The sequence below is a fragment of the Pleurodeles waltl genome, chromosome 2_2 (assembly GCF_031143425.1).
Source record: "Pleurodeles waltl isolate 20211129_DDA chromosome 2_2, aPleWal1.hap1.20221129, whole genome shotgun sequence".
Classification (NCBI taxonomy): domain Eukaryota; kingdom Metazoa; phylum Chordata; class Amphibia; order Caudata; family Salamandridae; genus Pleurodeles; species Pleurodeles waltl.
In genome coordinates this window covers 1,060,243,694-1,060,256,958 of record NC_090439.1, presented here as the reverse complement: position 1 = coordinate 1,060,256,958, position 13,265 = coordinate 1,060,243,694, and the positions used below count along the sequence as shown (strand labels likewise).

The following is a 13,265-nucleotide window of genomic DNA, read 5'->3' as shown; positions in this document are numbered from 1 at the left end:
CCCCTGACTCACCCTACCACAATCCCTCTGTCACGCAGGTTCCACACAACCTCTGTTTGCCCAGCGGTTTCAGGGAAAGCAGGATCCCATGGCCAACATCAACTTGGGAGCTGCCTGTTTTCATCACGGAGTCCCGAAGGCACGAAAGGCAATCATTTTGGCATGCCGGCCCATTGTAGATTGTCCGTTTGCCCTCTTTGAGGACCACTCACTCAGATCTGGGGAAGAGACGGGCGCTAAGAGTGCCATTGCAGCAGCTGCTCATGGAGCTTACGAGAGAGCCGCCATCTAGCAAGGTTCTCAAACCATGCCCCACCCCCATAATGGTTTTTTCTCATCTCCAAATGTATTTGTCGACTTGAAAAAAATCTAAATGGAAATACATTCCAATTGAATGCAGGGTTTGTTGAAAAAGCTGAAGTAAACCATAAAGCAGTAGAAGTTAATAAAAATGAGCCAACACATGTTTATTATTGTACTGCTGCTTCCACATACAATCGAATAAACAGAAAACATCTCAATATGACCAAGTTCAGATCCAATTTTCTCACACAGCAATCACACACAAGCTTCCTGGGGGCTCACATACAATCGAATAAACAGAAAACATCTCAATATGACCAAGTTCAGATCCAATTTTCTCACACAGCAATCACACACAAGCTTCCTGGGGGCTCACATACAATCGAATAAACAGAAAACATCTCAATATGACCAAGTTCAGATCCAATTTTCTCACACAGCAATCATACCAAATCCCATAGTGCAATACATTATGTTGTGATGAAAAGCATTGGGCATCCTAATATTTTTCAACAGTATTTTTTTTCTTTACATGTCAGTAAACAATCTACATATATTCACTTACAATCCACTCTCTAACTTATCATAGATCTCTATTACATTTCAACTCTTAATTTCGTTTTAAATCACACACATTTTTGTAAACTTACAAATCTATCATAATCAACTTCCATAACATCAATTTAATCATTACAAATAATAAAATCACAATTAATGAGATATACATACATATCTAATTCTGTTACAACTGTCATCATATTTGGTTATGCTTCAAGAATATACATTAATAAAAATACATTCATTACAAGCTCCTCATTTTTCAAGTCAATGTATATATAAGCCTGTCCACTTCTTTTAACCCATCTCAGTCCACCATGCAACATCAGTGCTGAAACTAATAAAATGTATCAAGAATGGGTTTTGCCATCTACGTAGTAATATATGATCTCAGGTTTGCCTCTATAGGGTCAATCTATACAATATTCAAACTATTCAATAATCCTATTAGAAGAAATATCTTAAATGTGAGCAAAGATCTTACCTCAAATACCACCTTTGATACCCTCCTGACCATTACCTGATGTGACATACTACAGATTCATCACTGCTGCAAGCTCTACAAGCTTACCAATATATTATGAAACAAACAACAAATCACCTTTCAAATCTTTGGCCACATGCAAATTGCCACAAATATACACACTGATCAGTAATAAATAGCACCTACCTTACTATGCCTCACCTATTCCCATAGTCACATAAAGAAATTCAGACTCCTTCATACAGGCGGTAAACACACACACTTTATTATTCTATGAACAGCATGTAGAAGTAGTCCTCATTGTCACTGCTGAGAAACAGGCTCATGTCAGTTCAGAGATATGTAAATACAAACTTTAGAAGAAAGAAATAAGCAAGAATAATCAAACTCAAATTATATCCTGCTCTATTTCCAATATACCACTTGCCTCCACCCATAACATCCATTACTAGAGCTGACCTCTCTTGCTTGTTTCTGTAAACAACTTATTTTACATTTTTTGTCATCACTGAATTTCCCAACACAACTAAAACATACAATTAGGGAAGATAGAATAAATCTATGTAATTTCTGCCATTGTTCTGAATTTAGTTCTCTACTGTCAATGGGAAGGATTGAACCCTACCTGGATATAGCTTCACTTCTTGTCTTCTTGCAAAACCACTGCACCTTTCGACCTGCAAGTCACCTGATAAAGTGGTAGTGAACCAGCAAACTAGTGACTCTTAATAGAGTTCTAATGACTATCAAATGGATTGCTATGACCATAGACTAATGTTTGGATACAGCTCATTTGGATAGAGCTCATTATTAGTCAAACAACAAGAGGGACAGTAACTAGATGTATTAGGACTAGTCTTCATTACCTCTTACACAACAGGAATACACTATTCTTTGCAGGGTGTTCACAGAGATAGAGCACTTCCTCTTGTCTGTTGAGGTATTTGCTCCTAATAGCCAGGGCCACCCAATTCACAAGCACATAAAGTAGACATACTATCAATAGCCTCCAATATGAAAACACAGCAGTTATAATACCAATATGTTCTTATCATACCCCCACCATGAAAGTCTTGGGTGGTATACTATAAAGTTCTCTATTTACATTATGCTCTTTTTTACTCTTCATAATGTGTTCATCTGCCTCCTTAAGTCTCAATCTGGGCTCACAATTTGCTCCTCTGGACCTTAATAGGCTCAGTAAACAAAATGGTAACTTTACTGGATTCAGCTGAGGTATGTGTTCCCACAAGATGTATGTATGCAGGGTATCTCTTATCACAATTTCTGATTACATTCAGGGTTTTTTTCCACCATTCCTTGAGCGGTCATTTATTTGACTCTACATATTGCATTCCACATCTGCATATAATCTTATATACACAAAATGTTGTGTTGCAAATATTGTAATGTTTTATAGCATACTGTTTTCCTCCATCACATTCAGTGAGGTGTGTTGATTTATTTCTAACAAACACTCAACCCTGCTGTGTATTACTTGCATTACTTTGTGTCAGGTAGGCTTTACATATGTGGAGCATGGGATTTTTGTGCATACATCCATGTGTTGCGACAGAAACGCATATTTACAAAGACTTGTGAACCTTGGTTTGTGCTAAAATAATGCTTCTACCCATCAGAGGAATGATGAGGACACATTTCTTCTTTTCTCTGCATTATGCCTCTGGGTTGTCTTTGTGCAGAACATTTTTCAATCCTGTATAAAAACAATCCTGTCTGTAACACATTCACTCTTGTACAAAGGTGGAAGGGTTACTGCTTTAGTGACAAGCAGCCACAGGTCTGCCAGAACACAGCTTGAGCTGACCAGTGCCATATCTCTGGAAATATGGCCCTGTTCAGCTCTTCCCCATCTATACAATGCAGCATAGCAACTTACCTTGCTACTCTACATGCCATGAACTATGTTATGTTATGCAGATCTGTAGAGTGCACTATCACCAGGGAGGGTATCCTGGTGTGAGCAGGTCTGAGTCTGGGCACACATAGGGCCTAGTAGGACTTCTCAGAACGTCAGGTCTTCAGCTTCTTGCAAAATTTCCTAAAGTGGGGGTGAGGCTCTTATGTGTAGTCTTATGTTTAGAGGCACATTTTTCCATACTTTAGGAGTGGTGTTGGGGAAGGCTTGGCTGCTAGTTCTGGTTTTCCCTATGTGTGCGATTTGTGCAAGTTGTAGCCTGGACAAGCAGAGGTATCTAGAAGGTTTGTGAAACAGATGCAATTGCAAGGGTGTGATGGGCTAGTGTTTTATAGTGCCTTGAATGTGTGGGTGAGAAGCCTGAATTATGCTTATTTGTGAATGGGGAGCCACTGGACCTCCTTCAGTTGTGGTGTGATGTGAGTGCAGTGAGATATATTGACAGAGATTCTGATCCGCTAGTTCTTAATGGTCTACAATGTTGACTATGATGTAGAGGGTGCTCCCCTAGTCTAGCTTGCTTGTGACCAGGGGATGCTTGATGATGTATGTGTTGAAGGACATCAGGCTCCGGGAGGATTTTTGTGAAACTCCACAGATGAGGTCCCTGGTGTCCGAGGTGTATGGTACCAGTCTGACTGGCTGGGTCCATAGGAGTGCTTGTCCTTGGACTGAGATGTTGTGTAGGCATTGGATGGGGTGCGAGACCGTGGTAAATGATACATGTAGGTCTAGGAGGATGAGGTCCGCCATGCCTTCTCTCTCCAGAGTTGTGCATGGCAGCAATGAGGAAAGTTTCCATGCTGTGGTTGGGTCCGAAACAAGACTGAGTGGTGTCAAGTAGTTGGTGGTTGTTGAGATATTAGGTGAGTTGTCTGTTGGTGATTTTACTTAAGACCTTGGCCAGGAAGGATAGAAGGGAGATTGGTCTGTAGTTAGCGAGTATTGAAGGATCGCAGAAGGTTTCTTCATTAATTGGAGGACAGTTGCGTGATTCCAAGCATTTGGTAAGGTCACGGAAAAGGTGTAGGCATTCAGAATGGGTATAAGCATGGCACTGATAGGTTGCTATCCTCTGGAGTAAGCATGGTGGGGCAGGAGTATGATGGGGCCTCTGCCTGGATGGACCTTATGGTGGTGGCAGTTTTTTCTGGGGTGATGATGGGCCAAGTGGTTAGCACTCATTCTTTGGATAACATATGGAGGAGTTTGGCAAGATCTGTTGGGTTTGGTTGTGGGCTGGAGTTGCTGTAAATTGTTTTGATTTTGTTGCTGAAGAATTGACAAATATTGTTGGAGAGGTCCTGTGAGGGGATGATTGAGTTAGAGGGAGCCAATGGTGAGGTGAAATCTTTCACAATGGCAAAGATGTATTTGTCATTGGAGCTGGCTGGTGCTGGCACTGATGTGGTCTGCCAGAGCGGCATGGTCCAGTTCATTTGGTGGTAGTATAGTGGGGCAAATTTGAACATGCTCCTCTTTGCATTGTTCTGGCTCTTTCTCCATTTGCAGTCCAGTTGTTTGCAGTGGTGTTTCATCAGTCTGTGATCCTCTGTATACCAACTTCTGTGATTGAGGGCGGGCAAGGGAGTTGCCACAGGAGGTGCTCCAGTTGTTACAAATTCTTGATAGTTTTGGGGGTCATTGCTGTGTTTGGGATGCTGGGTGTTAAAGGTGGTGTTCCAGTCCTTGTCAGTGCTGCTGTTCCAGTCTTGATCGGCTGTTGTGGCATTTGTGTTTGACTGAGATGCTGAAGTTGACAAAGGATTTGGTTGTCCAGGGGCCTGGTGTGCGCTAATCGACTTGGATGCTGCTGAAAGTGATAAAAATAGGGGCTGTTAGTAAACATGCTCCTTATACTTTAGACATTTAGACAATTGTTTTGAATGCTGCTGTTTTTAGGGTGTACTCCATGACCACATGTGTATTTTCAAAAGAGAAAATCCATCATGACATCATCTTGAGCAAAATGCAACAAGACAACTGGGGCCATGTTAGTAGCGGGAGGTGGCTAATAAGACGATGATGAGTACTGAATCCTTATTTAAAACGCAGGTGATGTTGTGCCTGGCCTCATAATTGACTTCACTTTGATAAATCAAGCCAACACTTTTGTATAAAGTAGGAATTACTTTGAGCTCATGAAAATAGTGACACTGATAAATGTGAAGAGATACCAACTTTTAACAGTACGTGCAGCAGTTTTAAAGGTACATAACACGTACTTGCAAAGCATCCATTGTCCTTCAAAGGTGTTCTATTCTAGCACTACATGGCAAATGGTTATTGCTATATAACTTAATCAAACTTACGTTAGTGACAGCGAGAGGAAAATAGACTCAGTGGTTGTAACTGGATCCAAAACTATGACAATGGAGACATCTGTAATGAAATAATCCACTGAGCCTCCAGCTCTTCTGTGGTTTTGATGTGGATTCCACAGGGCAGATTTTTAAATTCTGCACTTCACAAATGCTGGGGTTTCAGTCAGCAGATCCCAACTCCACATGCAACATGGTTAGTAAATCTGTTCACCAGCCCACTGATCTCATGATTCTTGAATTACAGAGCAAGGCACTTTAAGGAGTTTTAGCAACTAGTGTATGGGCTGGCGGAACTCGCGGAATTGGACTTTGTGGAATTCTATAGAATTACAGGCATGTAGAGCTTCTTGTGCTGTGCTGTACCAGTAGCACGTTCTACCTTGAAAATCAGTGCAAAGGGCACCACACGGTGTGCCAGAGGGCACAGCTACTCAGTTTCATTTTGCTGAACCTACTCGAGTGGCAGCCTTTTGAAAACGAACAGTTGCGACCACCACTGTTAGAAAAATCTCACCGGAGGTCCCCCTAGTGACTGTAAATCACGCTCGGGGACAACAAATCTCACTGGCCAGCTTTCCGTTCTGAAGCCACACACAGGAAAAACTTCTGCCATGCGGTGACTGGCAAAATTTGGGCAGAACTTTGTGTTTCAAGAGTAATTTCTGTGGGCAGAACCGAATATTCCACTCGCACCTAAATTAGTGTGGTTTAGGAAAAGAAAACACCACATTCTGAACCCTTAAGATAGTTCATCCCAAAGGAGAGCATTATTAAACATTCATGGGTCATTGCTAGGTTGTAATACTATGCTTGTGAACTCTAATACAGTTCTTCTGCCGGACCCTATAGTATGGTTATACCTCATAACAAACAACTTTTCCAACCCCACAAATGTCTATGGCTTTCTCTAGTGTCCCTTCGGACCAGAATTCGAGTTCCAGATTTTTTTTTCACTGTTCCAAACATGAAATTTCTCGCCAGTATCGAGAAGATATAGAATTCCACAGCTCCCATGGCTGTGTCAGACGCTGCCTCTAAGTGAATTATCTTTCATTCTTTCTTTCTATCCTTCTTTTTCCTTTCTTTTCTTCTGTTCTTCTTTATTTTAATATTTCTTCTTTCTTCCTTTCTTTCCTTCTTTCTGCTTTCCTTTTTTCTTCTTTCTTCTTCCTTCCCTTCCTTTGGCTTTGATCCTTTTTCCTTATTTTTGTCTTTTATCCTTCATTCATCCTTTCCTTCTTCCTCCTTTCCTTTTTTCCTTCTTTTACCTTCATTTTCCTTCTTTCTTTCTTTCTTTCATTCGTTCTTTCCTTCCTTCTTGCTTCCCTTCTTTTTCCTCTGTTTTTGTTTTCTTCTTTTGCTCCTTCTTTATTTTCCCCTCTTCCTTCTATTTCCTTCTTTCCTGCTTTTCATTCTTTCCTTCTTTCTTCCCTCCCTTCCTCCCTTCCTCCCTTCTCTCTTTCTTGCCTTCAGCTCACTTGAACTTTGAATATGAGATAAGCAGTGTACTCTCTTTGCTGACCTGTCTTTCTTTCCTTTTTGAGTTGTTTCATTCATGCTTTTTCTTACTCGCCTTTCTTTTCTTTCTTCTTTCTTTCCTTTTTTCCTTCTTTACCCTTTCCTTTTATCCCCTTCTTTCCTTCTTTTCCTTTTTTCTTTCTTCATTCCTTCTTTGTTTCTTCCATCTTCCTTTCTTTCCTTCTCTCTTTCCTTCTTTGTTACCTTCTTTGTTTCATCCCTCTTTCCTTTTTTCCTTCTTTTTCTTTCTTTCCTGCAATCTTTCTTGTTTGCTTTCAGCTCACATGCAATCTGAATATGAGATGTTTAGGGCAGATTAATGAGCCCCTAGTTCCTCCTTGCTCCACATTAGCGTCATTTTTTTACACTAATGTGGCCTAAATCTCCGCAACAAATTTACAAAGTGGCGCAATGCTTGCATTGCTCCACTTTGTAACCCTTTGCGATATATTATGCCTGTGTCAGGATTAATGTATGCAAAGGAGGCATTCCCCCTTTAGGGGGGTCCGAAAAAATGGCACAAAGAAATCTAGGAGATTTCTTTGGGTAATATTTTGGGCACTTTTAACACGTGCTCAGCAGGCATTAAAAGAAGGCACATTGTTAGAAATGGGGTCTCTGGTTGGCAGTCAGTTTGCACTCTGTTCAAGCAGGTACCATCACTTTAGTCAAGACAATAGAGATACACACTTAAGCTAACCCCTGCTCACCCTCTTGGTAACTCGGCACAAGCAGTCAGGATTATCTTTAAAGCAATGTGTAAAGTATCTGTGCCAGCACACAGTAATACACTGAAAACATTACAAACTGGGCACCACACCAGTTTAGAAAAATAGCCAATGTTTAGCAAGATCAAACAAGACCAAAAGGACAAAAATCCAACATACACAAGTAAAGTTATGAATTTTTAAAAATAAAGAGTCTTACTCCATAGGAAACAACGGAAACGTTATTGGTACGCAAAATAAAGCCACATGGGTGAGCGTGCATCGGAAAAGTCAGTGATGCGTCAATTCATTACTCACCAGTGATGCCGTGCTTAGTTTCTTCTACGGTCGGGTAGGCGATTTTTCCTTCCCACAAGAGAGTGATGTGTTGATTTCTGGATGGACACCTTGGATCCAGGCAGGTTCACGTTGATTTTGACGCCCAGTGATGTTGCGTGTGAATTCTGGCCCATGGTGATGGAGAACCGCGCTGCGTGGGGTTGCATCGTTTTCAAAAGCCACAAGCGAGTGTCACATTGTATTTTCAGTCTCGATGCAGGTGATGCGTTGATTTCCCAGCCACGATGCAGGTTATACGACGATTTCCCAGCCGCGATGCAGGTGATGCATCATTTTTTCAGCTGCATTGCAACTGGTGCGTCCAAATTTACCCTGCGTGGCTCCTGTACGTGGATTTCAGTGTTTGTTCCACCAGCTTCACCTTTCAAGGGCCCAGGGACTGGAGTATGCACCACTTGGCAGGGTAGGAGTCTCAACAGACAGTCCAGGAGCTGCTAGAGGAAGTCTTTGATGACCCAGAGACTTCTAACAGGAGGCAAGCTCAGTCCAAGCCCATGGAGACACTTCACGAGCAGGAATAACCATAAAGTCCAGTCTTTGTCCCCTTTTAGGCAGAAGCAGAAACTGCATGCCAACCCAGCAAGGCACAGTCACAGGCAAAAGGGGGAGTTCCTAGAGAGAGGTTGCTCTTTAATCCAGAAGTAATCTAAAAATCCACTACTTATACCTCTTTCTGCCTTTTAAGTAGGCAAACTTCAAAGGAAAGTCTCTGTTGTTCACAAGATCCTGCCTTGTCCAGACTCACACCAGGGGGTTGGAGAGTGCATTGTGTGAAGGCAGGCACAGCCCTTACTTGTGTAAATGACCACTCCTCCCTCCACTCTAGCTCAGATGTCCCATCAGGATTTGCAGGCTACACCCCATCTCCCTTTGTGGTAATGTCTAGTGGAGATTCACAAACAGCCCGACTGTCAGTCTGACCCAGACAAGCAATACACAAGCAGCCAAAGTCACAAAATGGTTTAAGCAAGAAAATGCTCACTTTCTAAAAGTGGCATTTTCAAAGTGACAATTTAAAAAACCACTTTACCAAAAGATGTATTTTTAAATTGTGAGTTCAGAGACCCCAAACTCCAAATCGCTATCTAATCCCAAAGGGAAACTGCACTTAAAAGTTATTTAAAGGCAGCCCCCTTGTTAACATATGAGAAAGATAGGCTGTGCAACAGTGAAACCCGAATTTGGTAGTACTTCACTGTTAGGACATGTCAAAACACACCACTACATGTCCTACATTCAGCATACACTGCACCCTGACCATGGAGCTACCTAGGGCCTACCTTAAGGTTGCCTCCAAATATAAGGAGGGAAGGTTTGGACCTGGCAAGTGGGTACACTTGCCATGTCGAATTGGCAGTTTAAAAACTGCACATACAGACTCTGCAGTTTGAGCCATGTTTACAGAGCTACTCATGTGGGTGGTACAATCAGTGTTTCGGGCCCACTAGCAGCATTTGATTTACAGGCCCTAGGCACCTCTATTGCACTTTACTAGGAACTTACTAGTACATCAAATATGCCAATCATGGAAAAGCCAATTACACATTCAATTTACACAGGAAGCACTTGCACTTTAGCAATGGTCAGCAGTGGCAAAGTGCCCAGAGTAACACGACCAGCAAAAACAGAGTCCAGCACACAGTTAAAACATGGGAAGCAGAGGCAAAAAGACAGGAGAGAAAACACCAAGGATGCTAGGTCTAACACACACACCATTGTTTACAATGGGCCTAATTGGGCTTTGCAGGATTAGCGTCAACATGTTTTACCTAATCCTGCAAAGCTCAGAACTACAGTCAACAATTTTGACCCTAGTTCCGTAACTACGGCTAGAGTGTGCCGTATCTTCGATATGGCGCACACATGGTGGCATCAGGAGGGCACTAAGGAGCACAAGAAAAGTGGTGCTGCACTTTGTGCAGCACCACTTTTCTTAAATTTGGCCCTTAGTGTGCTCTAGTTAACTTTGCAACCCTGTCTTTCTATCTTTCTTTCTTGGTTTGCTTCTTCCTTTCTTGCTTTCTTTCTTTCTTTCTTTCTTTCTTTTCTTTCCTTCTTGCCTTCCTTCTCCATTACAAGAGGCTAGCAACCAATACCAGACCAATTGCCTTTTTTGGCCTGTGTTAGCCAACACCTTTATTTTTACTAAACCTATGGATAATTCATATTTACTTATTGGGATTTCCAGCCAGACTTCATCCATTGGTCTGTGGTTGCATTATATAAATTTTTCATCCACCCCCTCCAGCATGCATTAAGGGGCAGTGTGTTTGCCTGTTTCCGCCATTGACCAAATTCATTATTACTTATGGCACGTCGACCTCTCACAAGGAGCACATCCACATACAACATTTTTCCCTTTCGTTGCAGAGGGTAAAAATGGTAATGCCACTTTCTTGTAACTAAAAACATTTTTGCCTTTAGACAGTGTTTTCTTTGGATTGATGAGCGCCCAGCAGCTTCTTGAACATTATATTGTACAAAGCCATGACAAAACAAAACAAGAATTGCTACAAGTCTAGTGGCCAATGCCAGACCCATTAGTTTTAGGTATTTAGGCCCTGATAATGAGTCATGCTCTACTAGGAATACCACATGGATCAGTAATCCACATCTGGGCAGATCCGTGCAGTTACCAAAAATAAAACCCCACAAAATGAATCACTAAAGATAAATATCAATAACATCGAGTGTGGGGAATACTTGCAGTCATTAACTTACTTTTTCTGGAAATATTCTGCAACGTGCCCTAGTGCTCCTGCTCCTAGTTCATTCATATAATATTAAGTAATGGTACCTGATTCGCCACATTGATTCCCCAATTTCAAATGAAGAATGCAGTTCCTGTAATTACCTATTGACCCTGCCTGGAATTTTCATTTGTAGTCATCTTTTGAAAGTGTAAGGGAAAAAAGGCAACCAGGGCACTCCTAAGTCATGGAATCGAGATACGTAGATTAGCAGAGGAATTTATTAGTAAACCTCCTTGGTGATAACTTAATATTTATACAGTAATAATAGTGTCCATATGTTCTGATAAATGCATGAAAATTCGGTAACAGCCAACACGTGTTTCGGCCTCAACGGACTTCTTCAAGGCTGGAAACAAAAACAGATTGGAGCTCTTAAAAAATATAAATTCACTACCATCCGGTAGGTACATGTATGAATTAAGACCTTAATTGTAAATTGAAAGTAGTGAGAAGCGAACATTTTATATAGGTCAAGTGTAAAGACCCATTATGGGTAATATACAATCAAAGTAGAGATAACCCATTCGTTCGTGATGTGTTGTGTCCAAAGAGTATTACTTTAGATGACAAAAGTGGTGCGTGACAGTGAGAAAACCCAGACGTTATTGTTTGTGAATGATGAAGATAGTAACACCCATCACCGGGAAACGGGGTGTGCTACGGGGGGTGTAAGATCTTTCCAGGAGAGAGGGTCGTGCTAGGATTGACATTCCATGCACATGAGTGATCTAACATGGTGCCCGTAGAGAAATAAAATTACCTCATGAACTAAACTGTAAATGGGAATCAAAATGTTTCCGTTGGAGTTCCACGTAAGAATTCTAGAATGGTAGAGAAAGCCCAGAGGAAAAACACATTACTAGTGTAGAGGGCTCATATGGATAAAGTATAAAAAGAGAAAATAAGTGTATCGAGGTCAAACATATGACCTACCAGGGAGACCGAAGGGTTGTCCATCATAGTGACAAGGTCCCTTTATATTCAAGAAACGAGTATTGTTTTAGGAAGCTAGCAAGCTATCATGTAGAGTGTGTCCGTAGTAGGAAGAACACTCTGAATGCGGCCTTGGTAAAACCAGTCTGTATAAGTTGAGCTAGGGAGAAAGGGGAGAATGAGTTCCAATTAAAATCATAGCATAGGACCGAGAGTATCGACTAGGATAGCTGTACGGGAGATTCCAGTTAGCTAAAGTGCAAGTGGGACTTCGGCTAGCTAGCAGGGGACTAATCCTGGTATCTCTGGGGAGTGGCCCTTTACCTCTTGACATACTTAAAGCTATAGAAACGAAGACCCGTGTTTTATATAAATATATTTGTTCGTGTTTTTGTTTTCTCTCCCACTTGCACTTTAGTTAACTGGAATCTCCCGTACAGCTATCCTAGTCGATACTCTCGGTCCTATGCTATGATTTTAATTGGAACTCATTCTCCCCTTTCTCCCTAGCTCAACTTATACAGACTGGTTTTACCAAGGCCGCATTCAGAGTGTTCTTCCTACTACGGACACACTCTACATGATAGCTTGCTAGCTTCCTAAAACAATACTCGTTTCTTGAATATAAAGGGACCTTGTCACTATGATGGACAACCCTTCGGTCTCCCTGGTAGGTCATATGTTTGACCTCGATACACTTATTTTCTCTTTTTATACTTTATCCATATGAGCCCTCTACACTAGTAATGTGTTTTTCCTCTGGGCTTTCTCTACCATTCTAGAATTCTTACGTGGAACTCCAACGGAAACATTTTGATTCCCATTTACAGTTTAGATCATGAGGTAATTTTATTTCTCTACGGGCACCATGTTAGATCACTCATGTGCATGGAATGTCAATCCTAGCACGACCCTCTCTCCTGGAAAGATCTTACACCCCCCGTAGCACACCCCGTTTCCCGGTGATGGGTGTTACTATCTTCATCATTCACAAACAATAACGTCTGGGTTTTCTCACTGTCACGCACCACTTTTGTCATCTAAAGTAATACTCTTTGGACACAACACATCACGAACGAATGGGTTATCTCTACTTTGATAGTATATTACCCATAATGGGTCTTTACACTTGACCTATATAAAATGTTCGCTTCTCACTACTTTCAATTTACAATTAAGGTCTTAATTCATACATGTACCTACCGGATGGTAGTGAATTTATATTTTTTAAGAGCTCCAATCTGTTTTTGTTTCCAGCCTTGAAGAAGTCCGTTGAGGACGAAACACGTGTTGGCTGTTACCGAATTTTCATGCATTTATCAGAACATATGGACACTATTATTACTGTATAAATATTAAGTTATCACCAAGGAGGTTTACTAATAA

General features: G+C 41.3%; 1 protein-coding gene and 1 long non-coding RNA gene across 4 annotated transcripts in view; one reads left to right on the top strand and one right to left on the bottom strand.

Moving 5' to 3' along the window:
* The window catches only part of FAM135B (family with sequence similarity 135 member B), a 1,130,658-nt gene that overhangs the window by 181,790 nt on the left and 935,603 nt on the right, over nt 1-13,265 (top strand). The window lies entirely within an intron of this gene.
* Nucleotides 1-13,265, bottom strand: part of LOC138282844 (uncharacterized) — a 135,601-nt gene that overhangs the window by 66,147 nt on the left and 56,189 nt on the right. The window contains exon 3 of one of the 3 annotated variants that reach the window (XR_011201009.1): nt 1,532-1,654. The exons of the other annotated variants lie outside the window; for them this stretch is intronic. This is a non-coding gene — a long non-coding RNA (uncharacterized lncRNA). The remainder of the gene's footprint in view (nt 1-1,531; nt 1,655-13,265) is intronic. 3 annotated transcript variants of the gene reach the window in all.